The sequence below is a fragment of the Formica exsecta genome, unplaced genomic scaffold, assembly GCF_003651465.1.
Source record: "Formica exsecta isolate Colony F162 unplaced genomic scaffold, ASM365146v1 scaffold120, whole genome shotgun sequence".
Classification (NCBI taxonomy): domain Eukaryota; kingdom Metazoa; phylum Arthropoda; class Insecta; order Hymenoptera; family Formicidae; genus Formica; species Formica exsecta.
The window spans coordinates 2,303,278-2,315,900 of record NW_021848537.1 but is presented as its reverse complement, the minus strand read 5'-3'; the positions used below and the strand labels follow the sequence as shown (position 1 = coordinate 2,315,900).

Below are 12,623 nucleotides of genomic sequence, written 5' to 3'. Positions count from 1 at the left end.
GATGTCCTACGAACGGTATCGGAACTTTCTTAAAAGGGTTAAATCAAAAAATGCGGAAAGAAAGACGCGTGTTGTCATCAGAGCATTTCTCTCGGACAACGAAATTTCTAGTCACATTCCTGGTCACCGCTCGCACCCTCTTGGTTCCCATGCGGGGGTGCATTCAGTGCGACTCGCGCAGTCGCCCGAACACCTCGGAGAGGCTGGCCCCGGCGTTGTGATCGCGTGCGAGAAAAAAAAAAGGGAAAAGAGAGAAACGGGGGCGCGCACGGAGACAGAGGCGAGGGAAAAGGCTTCGAGGTGTCTGACGCCTTTTAAGCAGAGCGCGAGTCGCGATGTCCGGGCCTGCGTATCCTCCGGAGGATGACGCCGTTATCCGTGACGTCGCGTAGGCGCTGCGGCCGCGGAATCCGCGTTCGCTGGCCCTATTATTGACTCGGGGGGGTTGGTCCGGCGGCCATGACAAGGGGTTGGATTTGCCGCGAGATCGTCAGATGGCGCGGCGTGTGCGGTCCACCCTCCCTGGAATGCTTTCGGCGAGGATCCTGCCGACGCTATCCTGCCCCACGGGTCCATCCACGACGCTGAGGGCGACCGACGACGGACAGGTGGAACGCGCTCGACGCTGAGCGTCGCCGTGGAAGTGCAACCGCGCGCTTGCCAAGCGCGCGCGCGCGTCCGAGTGGGATCGCGCGGGGCGGAAGCGGTGCGGAAAGTCCATTTCGAAAGGCTGTACATCGTCTAGGGTGGACCGAGGATCTCCCTACGGAGGTCTCCCTACGCGACGCGGTGCGGTATCTTACGGGAAAACTCGTGCGGGTCGACGAGAAAGATCGCCGGAAGTCTGACGTTCGCCGAACGGGATCAAACGGCGCCGAATCAGGCGGAGTGAGACGTCAATCTGCTCTCGGGAGTGCCGTCCACCATTTTGGCTCTGCGCGGAGGTTATTCTCTCGCGGAAGCGTCGAGACGTCCGCGCGACTCGTCGGAGACGACGTCCGACTTTCGGAGTAATCTCTCTTCCTTCTCTTTTTCTCTCTCTTTCTCTATCTATCTCTCTCTTCCTTCCCCTTCCTCTCCATTACGCTATTGCAACGGTGAGCTTTCCGGTGATCAAGTAGAGCGAGTGATTTCCGGAGAAGAATCTGTGTCGCTTGTTTAGGAATCAGCTGAAGCAGGCAACGTTTCGGCGCTTCGTCGGGAAAAACCCTGGGACGTTCTAGGACGTCGCGACATCCCCGACGCTTTGGGACTGGAGCCATTTTTATGCGCTGCATGCCGGGAGGAGCGGCTCTCCCGCTGGAAACTGGGTTACCGCGTCTCTTCCGCTCGAATTCCTCCTCTGCTTGTCGCCCGGAGGCCCTTAGATTCGTGTGACGGGGCTGAAAAAGCGTGCTCTGTCTTTGGCGAGAAAAGCTTTTGTACGTGATATGGCTATTTAGTGAAGGAACTTTGTGCAGACACACAGGAAAGACGTGGATTTGGATCTCGAGAGAGAGAGAGAGAAAGAGAAAGAGAAGAAAAGTTGTGTGCCGAGTGATTAATATTTGACAAGAAGAATCGCGTAGAGTGGAGAGGCGTGGATTTAATCCGTCGAGATAGAAGAGATTGTGTGCTCGGATGGATTTGTCGCGGAATTCTGTGCGGTGAGAGAAGCGGCGTGGATCTGTATTATTGAGGGAGGTGAAATGTGTCCAGGTTCTAGGCAGTAAAGCAGTAAAGCAGTGCGTGGATTAATACGGGTGGATCGGTGTAGTTTTTGAGGGATATCACATCATGCGGGAAGAGGAAATGCGCGGATCCATTAGTTGATGAAGAGTAAATTGTGCTTCGGCGGTACTTATCGGGGAGGATGTCATGCGGGCAGAGAGGCAGATCTCTACGTTAATAGCGGAGAAATGTTACATAGACATTTAAGACTGAGTACGTCGAGGGTTGATGGACAATAATTGATCTCGGTTCATTTGTGGTGAATCGTTAAATGGAATCGTTGAAGAATAGGAAAGGCTAGATTTGTACATCGAAGGAGAAGAGAAACGTTGGGAAATAAAAATAGAAAAGCGTTGATTTCATTGAGGGTGGTGCGGCATGGATGCTTAGATGGAGCGGGGAAATAAGTGATACTTGAAGAAATATTTTGCGATTGTTTTTTATTAAGGAGGATTTCGTACAGAAGTAACGTTTTACATCTGATATTGAATGATCAATTACCGAAAGTAAAATGACGGTTCGCATGTTAAGAAAAACTGCAGGAGTCTTCGGGAAAGAAGAATCGTGCGCTGTTATTGATGAAAATATTCTGCAAAAAAGCAAGATGTAGATCTGTGTTCTCCGTTTGTTGAAAAGCATGACGAGCCAATATCTTCGACGAAGGCGTCAGAATTAGTTTCGCTGGGAAAAATCGCGGCTCTTCCACCAAAGATGAGAGATTTATTTTTGACAAAATAGCACTCGCTCGAGAATCGCTTTGGAAAACTCCATTTTGCGTAGCCTAGAAAATTCAGCATCGCGAGAAATTCTTATCTCCTCAAGGAAAAGACAACCTGGTATTAAAAAAAAAAAAATTGAGTTTTTTTGTGCCGCCGAAAATGTTTCCCTTTGCTTGAAAACTGTCCTCTGCTCGCCGCAGAGAACCGCTGATTCTTGTTCCTCACGAAGACTCGTTTATCTATCGAGAAACATCACATATTATCCTTGCTTAAGAAATATCCTCTCTGTCGAGAAGAATTGCGGTGCGTGAATTCGTGATGACGAAAATTGTAGATCCTTCTCCACGATTCTAGATGTGAAAGAGGAATACTGTCTATTTTCGAGAAGAGGAATCTCACGAGAATTAAAGGATTCGTGGAGCGGGATGATCGCTGAAGGATCTATGGGATTCACGGAGCGGCAAGCGATGGTGGTTCTTCATGGAAGGTGGATGAATCCGACGAGTAGCGCCCGAGAAAGTCGCCAAATGTAACGTTTTTTCAAGGACATGGCCGAGAATTAGACTGAATAGGCGTCGGGTACGCCAGGAACGATGGAGATCGAGTGATTTCGGCAATGGACCGATAAGTAGTTTTAGATGTTTCGTACGAGTTTGTGTGAGATCAATTGCTAGTGCTACGGAAAGTGTTTTGCCGATTTTCCTCACTTCGAAGGATTACGCGTTGAAAGGCCAGGTCTCTCCGTTTAGCGAGACGTGAGTATTTCGTCACGCCATTTTGTATTATCAAAATAAGTGCGAGGATTGATCCGATCAAAAGAATGCGGAACATAAATTGCATTATTTTAGAAAGGACTTTATTTTATAGGTGTCGATAAAGTATCGTATTCGTGTAAGAATAATAATAGAAATGAATTAATCATAAAATATATGTCTTTTTATATTAATTACATTTTAAATTATAACTCAATTATATTACGCGAAAATTGATTCGTTTGATTAATAAAATATTTAATGTCGAGAATTTTCGGTTTGCATAATAAATTATTCTGCAAGGTTGACAAAAAAAAATAATGCGATGAAATTATCTAACAATAAGCAAGATTTTGCCAATAAAATTAATACAATAAGTATAATAAAAAATTGGGTCTCTTGTCTGCGATTGCAGAAACAAGGATCTAAAAATTTAGTTATTAATATCGATGAAGAGAACGATATAAAATAGTAATTTTGTATCGATAATAAGATTGTTTGATTTTAATAACATGAAATTTATTGTAACGTTGACATTATTTGCAAAATTTTTAAAAGATTCTCACAAAGATTTTTATAAGAACGTTGCACGTGATTATCTTTGCAAGCCACATTTGTCGTATTACGGGTATAAAATCATTATTTTTTGCGACAGTTTATTTGCCTAAAAGAGTAATAATAAATTTTGACAACTTATAATTTGATATCCCTTTTTTTTAAAGATATCACACATGTCATCAATATTTTGCAAAGAAATAATTTATATATTTTGAATATTTAAAAAAAATTGCTTTAAATTCGCTCAAATAAAGAAATGCTAACATTTAATATATAGAATATAAATTAAATCTAATGACAAATTAATGTAATTCTGCTACATTAGTCTCTTAACGATACACACCTCATTTAACGCAACTTTAAGGCATCGGAAATAATAACTAAAGTAGTCACGAATTTTGCACCAAAAAGTGCGAGAACGGCAGTACTGTGTTACGAAATAAACAGCAACTTAAGTTTTAGCATTTCCCTCGGGAAGATGTCAGGAAGGGATGAGGGTAGCGTGGCGGGAGCGAAAGAGCATGGTCGAAGGAGGGTCAGGAACGGTGGCACAACCTGCAGTCCCATCTCTCACCCCCATGCACTGGTATATAAAGCCTCGGGAAAGCGCTAACCTACATGCTCGTTCGTACGGCAAATCATATTCAGTTCGCAAAATGAAAACCGCCCGCGATGCACACGTCATCGCACCCGTTTCTGCGTTCTTCCTCTTCCCCTGCCCCCTCACTGATGGATAAGCGTGACGGAGAAAGAAATCGTCTTTCGGAGGAAATCCACAAAGGGTCGATTTCAGAGGAGAGAATCCTTTTTTTAAAAAATGCCCATGTATTTGGCAATTTTGCCACTTCAATTTTAAGAAAATACCAGAAAACAAAATTTTTAGACATTTTCTGTTTTTTTTATTATATATTTTTTTCTAGGTAATATGGATAGAATAAACACCACTCGACGCAAATGTAAAAGGAACTTAATTAGACGGAAGAAAATGTAAACTGGTGTAATTTGCAATAAAAGCAGAAATTAAACATAACAGGATAAACTGTGTTAAGGTTTATAATGAGCGAATAATACTTCCTCCAAAATAGCGATCTCATATAGTGGAACTAATTATCGCATAATTCCCACCGGAGTCTCATTATTATCTGTGTGTGTGTGTGTGTGTGTGTGTATATGTGTGTTTGTGCTCCTCGATATTTATTTTATTAATTATAAGTAATTAATCAATAGACTTCCCGGTCTACTTAATAATAATTAGCATATGGGGAGCATATAAATATGATATTAAAGGCAAATTTATATGTGTGTATGTTAAATCGTGCGCGAAACGATACCATTAACTATCTTTATTATTCCTAAAAGCGTCGATGCATCAAAAAAGATTAATTAGACTTAATAGAAGAGATTAACCGTATATAAAATTTAAGATAAATTTAATATTGTTTATAATACACGCATATAAAGAGAATAAAGAGTAATAATAATTACGTGATACAATCTTTTTAATAAATCTGTGCAATATATCCTGCAAATAGATAATTTTTTTAGCTATGAGCGATAAAAATAAAATGAAAAACATAAAATGCTCTGATTATTATAAATAATTAAATTTTTATATAAATTTAAGAAGGTATCATTTTTTAAATATTTTAATTTCAAGTTTATTTACCGAGATATATCTAAGATAGAATATTTAAAAATTACAATAAATTTGTTTCCGAAATTTTTCCTAAAGAAAAAATTGACTAGGTTGGCTAAAGAATTTGATATTACAATTTAAATCTTTTTTTTTTTAGATGGACTCTGTATAGACAATATTTCAATTGAAATCGATAACTGATGGGATGATTCTCCGATCGAACTGTAAACGGGGGAGGAGAGAGATGGGAGAAAAGAGACGGAAGTGGCGATGATCGTGCTTCTTTTAGCATCGGGATCATTACGGTGGTGATTTGTGGCGCCATTAGAGAGGCGCATCCGAAATGCGTTCCTGAAAAGCGAGAGCTTGAAATTAATCGCCGGCGCTTGGCGCGAGAGGCAGAGGCAGAGGAAGGGGGAAGGGGGCATAAATTTTGAGCATCCTCTTCTGGGATCCGGGGAAATTTTTCGCTGCTCAGCCGAAATCCGGAAAGTTTCGCGACAGTCACAAACAGAACGTGCTTTTATCGCGGCTGATCTACCACCTCCATAAAGTTAGTATTCCATTTGCAGAATTTCAATGTAAGTGAGAGTCTTGATTCTCTTTCGCAAAAAAGCATATAAAAAAAGTATAGATTTAGCATTGTATTTTTAAGATAACGTCAAGATATTTAAACTAAATTTAAAGCAAATATCTTTTTTTGCATGATAAAATATGCAAATGCAAATAAAGATTATTGAAGGCAAAGACATCTTGAAAGGTAAATAACGACCGACATGTGTACAGAGTAAATAGATGGGATATTTTTACGATCATCGGGCAAATCGCCCAGATATCTAAATCACAATACAAATATTATTAAGCTTAGGCTTTTAAATTCATTATAACTAAGATTATTATGAAAAATAAGTAAAAAACATCGGCTTTTAAAAAAATATATATATATATATATATATTTTTTTTTTTTTACCGATGAATTGAAAAATAAATAGCAATATGAAAGGAGGGGTAAGGGGTAATATTTCTGAAGTATAAAAAATTGGAAGGGTAGACATGTGGATAATCAAAATGCGCGAATTAATTGAGGACGGGCAGAAGGGGGTGGCAGAGGGGACAAACGCGTTCAATGACTCGCGATTGCGCTTTTCCGCGGCATCATGTTCGCAACTTTAAGAAAGTATAACAACGGCCGATGCGCACGGAAGAATTGATTTAGTATGCTGTAAAGTAGTGCGGCGGTGACCCCTTTTCGCGAAATCGATATATACACTTCGATACACACGCACGCGTCATCTAAGTTCACGTGCACCCACACAGGCCCATAATGCATACATACACACACATACACATATCAGCGCGAATGCCTATATTTCTCAAATGCCCGATCCATTTTGCTCCCCCCTCTTGTTGTTCTGCTCCTTTTCGTCCTTAAATTAAAACGTCGGCGAAAAGAGTCCTCCAACTCTACATTGCAATCTATTGCATTTCTCCTTCCCTTTCGTGCTATTAATTTCTTTTGATAATCAAAGATGTTTATAAGAAATTAATATAGTATTAATGATTAGTTATATTATCATTTTATCACTGTGATGTTATATTAAAAGAATAAGAACCGTGCATTGCTTATTCTTTTAAGAAGTATTAATAATAATCTTCTGATTCTCTCGCTCCCGAGTGTATTTGTGTATAATAATTTTACCAGGATATATAGCAACATAAAAGGACACACAAATATTGTATATCTTCACAAGAGAGAAAATGCATTTTATATTAGTTATTGTTAAAAATAAAAAGAAATTAAAGTAATAAAGAAATTTGTTTAGAGCTTGATCAAATATAAAGAATAATAAACTTTGCGATTAATTTTTAGCAGAGATAGCCAGAGCAGCGAAGTAGTTTATTCACTTTTTAAAAAGATAATGTGACATTTATTAAAAAAAGGATTTTAATCAGATATGTGACTTCTAAAGTGGCTAGACAAGAAACAGCATTTTATCGATAATCAGAGTCGGATAGCGCGACACGCGGTACGGAAAGGGGAAAGGATTCTTAAAAATTGTTCCGGTTTTTTCACTCCTTCTTCCAAATTTCTCTAAATTCCCCGCCGCTAATGGCATTGAGGTCGCGAGTTTCCCAAGCTATCCGAAGATATTTCATAATGATTCACGGGCGCATCCTGCAGGGGTAATATTCCCGGTGCCGGTGAGGGACGAGGGAGAAGAGGGGGTACGACAACTACCCCCGATGTAAATCACCTCCCGTTCTTGTCGGCCGGAAGGGCGAGCAAAGTGGATGGGAAAGCCCAGGACGTCTCTGTTCCCGAAAAATAATTCCGGCGAGTCGGCTTTTCCATTAAAAAGTTTGATTCGCGGATTCGTAGTCGACATACCGTAGTCCCTCACAGGGAAGTTAGTCGTTCTTCTTTTTGGGGCAGATCCCGACACTTTGGCCATCGCCGTCTTCCGAAGTCCGTTTTGTCTTCTCAGTTGTTTCTGTAATGCTGCGAGCATGTAGCGAGGTGTATTTTCGTTTAAAATTCTAAAACTTTCGTGCACCGTGACCATATTGGACTGTGTCAGAAACGAGAAATCGCGCGTCATGTTTCCTTACGATGAGCAAAGTTGAAGTAGAAACGAATTTCTTCGTATGCCATCAATTCCCTTTTTAGACTGACAGATAAGAGGTATTGGTATAATTTTGAAATGTAATTCGTGCACGAAATATATAAATTTTTTGTTATTGTATTTGCGCGCGTGTATAAAACATTATTAATTTTGTAATTTATTATAATAAGAATATAAAGCATAAAAGATAATTATTCTTTATAATTTTTTGGATTAATTTCTTCAAAGTATATTTATTATAAATTCTCTTTTACATTTATTCTTTTACTTAAAATGCAGAATGAACCGGACTTCCTGCACATATTCGGTCTGTTTTTATTTTTGAACATTTTCGAATATTCAGACATTATTGAAAAGTTTTACCTTTTACCAGTTTATTATATTTACATATTTGCCTAAAATTTTTTATGGAAACGAGTACACAATATTTTTGTATTTTTTTACATTATTTCTATAACGTTATCATGAAATTGTTACGAAGTTACTTTTATTTCACTATTTTTGTAAAATATATTTCTTTCTAAGCAAATCGAAATATTTTTGTACTATTTGTACGGGAAAAATATTTTATGTAATTGTAAGTCTTTTTACTTTGTTATTATATAGACTTACACTTATCGTACAATTTATTCTCCGATTCTGCGATTCAACATTTTATGTTTATAAAATATGTATTCTCTCTCTATATTTTATCTTTCATCACGTTTTTTAATGTTTTGAACGAAAAACAAAAAGTTTAAAAAATTTTCCACATTTGTTTATACTGAACTTAAAATTGAAATTTTTAAAACTTTTTTTTTGAAAAAACGAAAAAGTTTCCTGTTTTAATCAAACGCTGGATTTTAGGAATATTTGTTTCCGCGGAGTTACATCTTCATTTCCCGTCTTTTTTTTTTCCCGGAATACTTTATGGTTACCATATTTTTTCATTTTTTTTACCATCCACCACTATCTCCGGGTCAATTTGAAGGAGGAGGTGCGCGGCCGTCAAAGTCTCGTCTAACTTTAAACGACTTCGTACCTCCGGCATCGTACCTTCTCGTCATCAAGACGAAAAGCGCCATCCCCGTCGTCCTCGTCGTTCTCATCGTCGTCCTTATCGTCGGCGTCGGCTTCTCGCAACAGCACAGTTTGCAAAGTCGCGATGTTCGCCGATAAAAGTTACGTCATTTAGTGAAATTCTTAACCCCGACCTCTCCTTTACCCTTACGCTTCCTCGAGTTCTTAGAGACGTATAGGATGCGCCCAGCAAGGAGAAAAGAGAAATGAGAACAAGAGAAACTTGAAAGACAAATACATTTATTTAATGCTTTGAACTAAATTCTCTAAATATCAAAACAAATTTCTAGCAGGGTATAATGTAGGATAATAGAGGAGCTTTTATAAAAAATAGTTTTTTCTGGAAAGAAATGATTAGAATATTAAATAAAAGTAAGAATTCTCTAATTGATACTATTATTCACACTGATTATTTATTACACTATGATATTATTATTCATATGTATTTTTAAAAGTATCAAAAATCGTTCTGTTATCTATTTGCTCATGTTTGAAATTTAATTTGCGAATTTTGCTCTTCGATTTTTGCACCGAGTATTGAAAAATAATTGATATTTCGACGAAGAAAAATCTATTGCCCCTTAAACGCTCTGTACATTAAATATTAAGATACGCGTGCAAAGCGGACATCGGAATGACGAGGATGCCTTCTGGTTGTTGCAGAATCTCTGGCATGCGTAGTACGGGCGAGTCGGGCATAGGGCTCGTTCCGGGACTAGCGAAGGGATCAAAGGAGGATCGGCTAGCCGCTCTCGAGCGGTTCGAGGACCGGTGAGCACGACCCGAGGGCGAGCAACCCCCTTGTCGAAGACCAGCAACCCTCCCGTCCGTCACTGTCGACGAACAACAGAACAGGTTCGTATACATCTCTTGTAATCGATACCTATTTAAGTACTACATCGTATCTCGAAATTCGATCTAACGGTATTAGAATCCGTGGTTTTTCGATTTTAATCTTTTATTATATAATTGGAAGTTTTATTACATAGTTGGAAATATAATTGCGTGAAAATGAGGTACATCCTTGCATATTTTTATCGCGTCTTTTTAAAATTGTTTTATATTTTTTATTAGCTTAAAGAAATTTCTACGTGACATTTTCGTATTTATTTTTAAATTATATTTTAAAATTAACGAAAATGTGAATTTTTAAATGAATTTTGGAGATGCTCTAATTTGGATCCTTCTCTGTTAAAATCATTAAATAATATATGCTGAAACATATAATTACATCTGTTAGTTTCGGGATATCTTGTATGTAAATGTCTCTTGCGCTATTCATGACAATTTCCGTTAGTGATAGGAAAGAGAATGACCTATTGTTGGATAAAGGGTGCGAATTATAACTTTGGCCTGCACGTGCAGGTTGACGTCTCACGTGGAGGCGGATCGATCATCCCTTTCGAGCGGATGTTTGCGCTAGGAATCGCGGAAGGAGTGGAAACGGTCTGGAAGTTATCGAAGGCTTGGAGAGAGAGAGGAGAGGGGCAAAGGGGCTTATCTCGACACGTGAGACGGTATTCTATTATACGTTTCTAACCGAGGGTGCCCGATCGCTCGGTTAGACGCATTGTAAACAGAGCCATTTGTCAGAAGCATCGTCGCATCCCTATCCGGAGGGGGCGATAGAAGGGGAGTTTAGAAACGTGTTCCTTAAACAACCATGCTAGATGATTGAAAATCGATTTCATATATCTCGCAAATCAGTCATTTGCTGGTAAAATTTCTCGAAAGATTATTTACTCGTAAAATACAAGAGAATTTCACCAATCGATCTCTCCCTTCATCTGTATTTCTATATCTTTTTTTCTTTTCGACATATATATAATGCTACGGATTTTATATTTTATATTCTTAAATTTTTTAATAAAAATCTGAAACAATATACAATGTAAGCATACGCAAACGCACACATACTTCTTTAAATTTGTATGTATAATTTTAAATCATTTGAAAAAATTGCCAATTTTTTCAAATAATATAAATATATATAATATACATATAAATAAATAAATAAATATTAATTAAAATAATAATAAATAAATAATAATTAAAATAAATAAATTGTTTATATAATTAACATTAATCTAATAAATATTATTTCGAAAATTACGCGAAATGTATCGAAGTATTAAAGATCAGCTGTTCTTTCGAAAGTCTTGTCGAGCATGTTATCGTGCCAAGTGTTTTTATCTCAACGTCGTGTATCGTTAAATGCGATGGCGCGTGTTTGGGAAAACTTTTCGATCCTCTTCGGTGATTTAAAGCGGTCAAACCGGTTTTTTTGTTTCGCTCCCTCCAAAAGTACTCCGGGGACGAGGATACGGCAAAGTTACGGAAGTAGATCGGCCGGTGTACATCGGCGACTTTTCGAACTTGTCAAAGTATGTTGACGTTCACAAAGGCGCCTGTTCTCGAACAGAGGATCACGAGAGTTGAAACCCTACCGGGGGATCACATCGTAGCTGGGAGATCAGATCGTGCTTTACGATTCACTTTGCAAAGTGCATTCAGAAAGTGATTACATTGTTTTCGAACGTTCTTACGCTTATGTATGATGATAATGTTACACACATTGTACATGTATGTGTAGACTCATAAATAGAATAGATGAAATTATTAAGAAATAATAAATTTGCTAAAAATTGATAAAGTTAATATAAAAATGGAATAATAATAAAAATATACATTAGAATAATTAAAATAATAATTAGAAAAAGATTCGAATTAAAAGGACCACAAGCGGAGAGAATATAGAATAATGTTCTAAATAAAATGGAATCAAAACTAAAATTACGCTTGTCTGTAAGTGCGAACTGAAAATAACGGAAGTTGTTCGGAGCGCGGCGCATTTGGAGATTTCTCGGCGACCAGTCACGCTCATCGTTCAACCCTATCTTCCCCGAGAATGATTTATCTACCCCACGAGAGGGTCAGGATGATCAATCTATATCAATCGCAACTGCGTGATAAAACCAAAAGCAATTTCTACCGCCGAGATAACTGCTTATCTTCTCAACCAGCCTCATAGATGGGTTAGCGACACGAATATCGTCTTACTTTAAAAATCATGTCGGTAATACCTTTATCGCATCTTTCGCAATAACATAATATTTTTTTTATTAAGAAGGTTTTAAAGTGTATATAAAAATTCTCTCAAGCGAAAGAATAAAAAAATATTTTTTTGTTTTAGAAAGAGGAATATCTCTTATTTTCAAAAAATATCAAACTTTTGGAGATAAAGTTTTACAAGTTTTATCATCAATTCTCTCGATGCGATCCTATATGAAGGATTGAGAAAATATATTTTTGAAAAGATAGTAGCGTCTTTTCGGAATTAAAGCCGTATAATCGTCAGCATTTCTCGTTAATTAGTGAAAATAATTGGCCGACGAGGAGCAGCAAACGACGCAGTCGAATCCTTATCGCAGTTATCTGCGATAAGGATTCGAGACAACTTGAGGAGTCTCGAGAGGATAAGGTCGAGGATGTGCAAGCGGGGATGCTCGACTAGTTTTTCCGTGAAGTGAGAAAGATAGGGGCGAGGATAGGGTAGAATCGGAAG

At 38.2% G+C, this 12,623-nt stretch overlaps 1 protein-coding gene across 6 annotated transcripts in view; it reads left to right on the top strand.

Annotated features, from left to right (window-relative positions):
* Positions 1-12,623, top strand: part of LOC115244136 (inactive rhomboid protein 1) — an 87,811-nt gene that overhangs the window by 11,592 nt on the left and 63,596 nt on the right. For 3 of the 6 annotated variants that reach the window (XR_003885325.1, XR_003885328.1, XM_029821574.1), the window contains exons 1-2: positions 172-3,184; positions 9,722-9,913. The gene's annotated coding sequence lies outside the window, so the exon portion shown is untranslated. Of the gene's footprint in view, positions 1-171; positions 3,185-5,863; positions 5,929-9,721; positions 9,914-12,623 lie in introns of those variants that run through there. The other 3 variants (XM_029821544.1, XM_029821565.1, XM_029821557.1) reach the window with 3 other exon arrangements.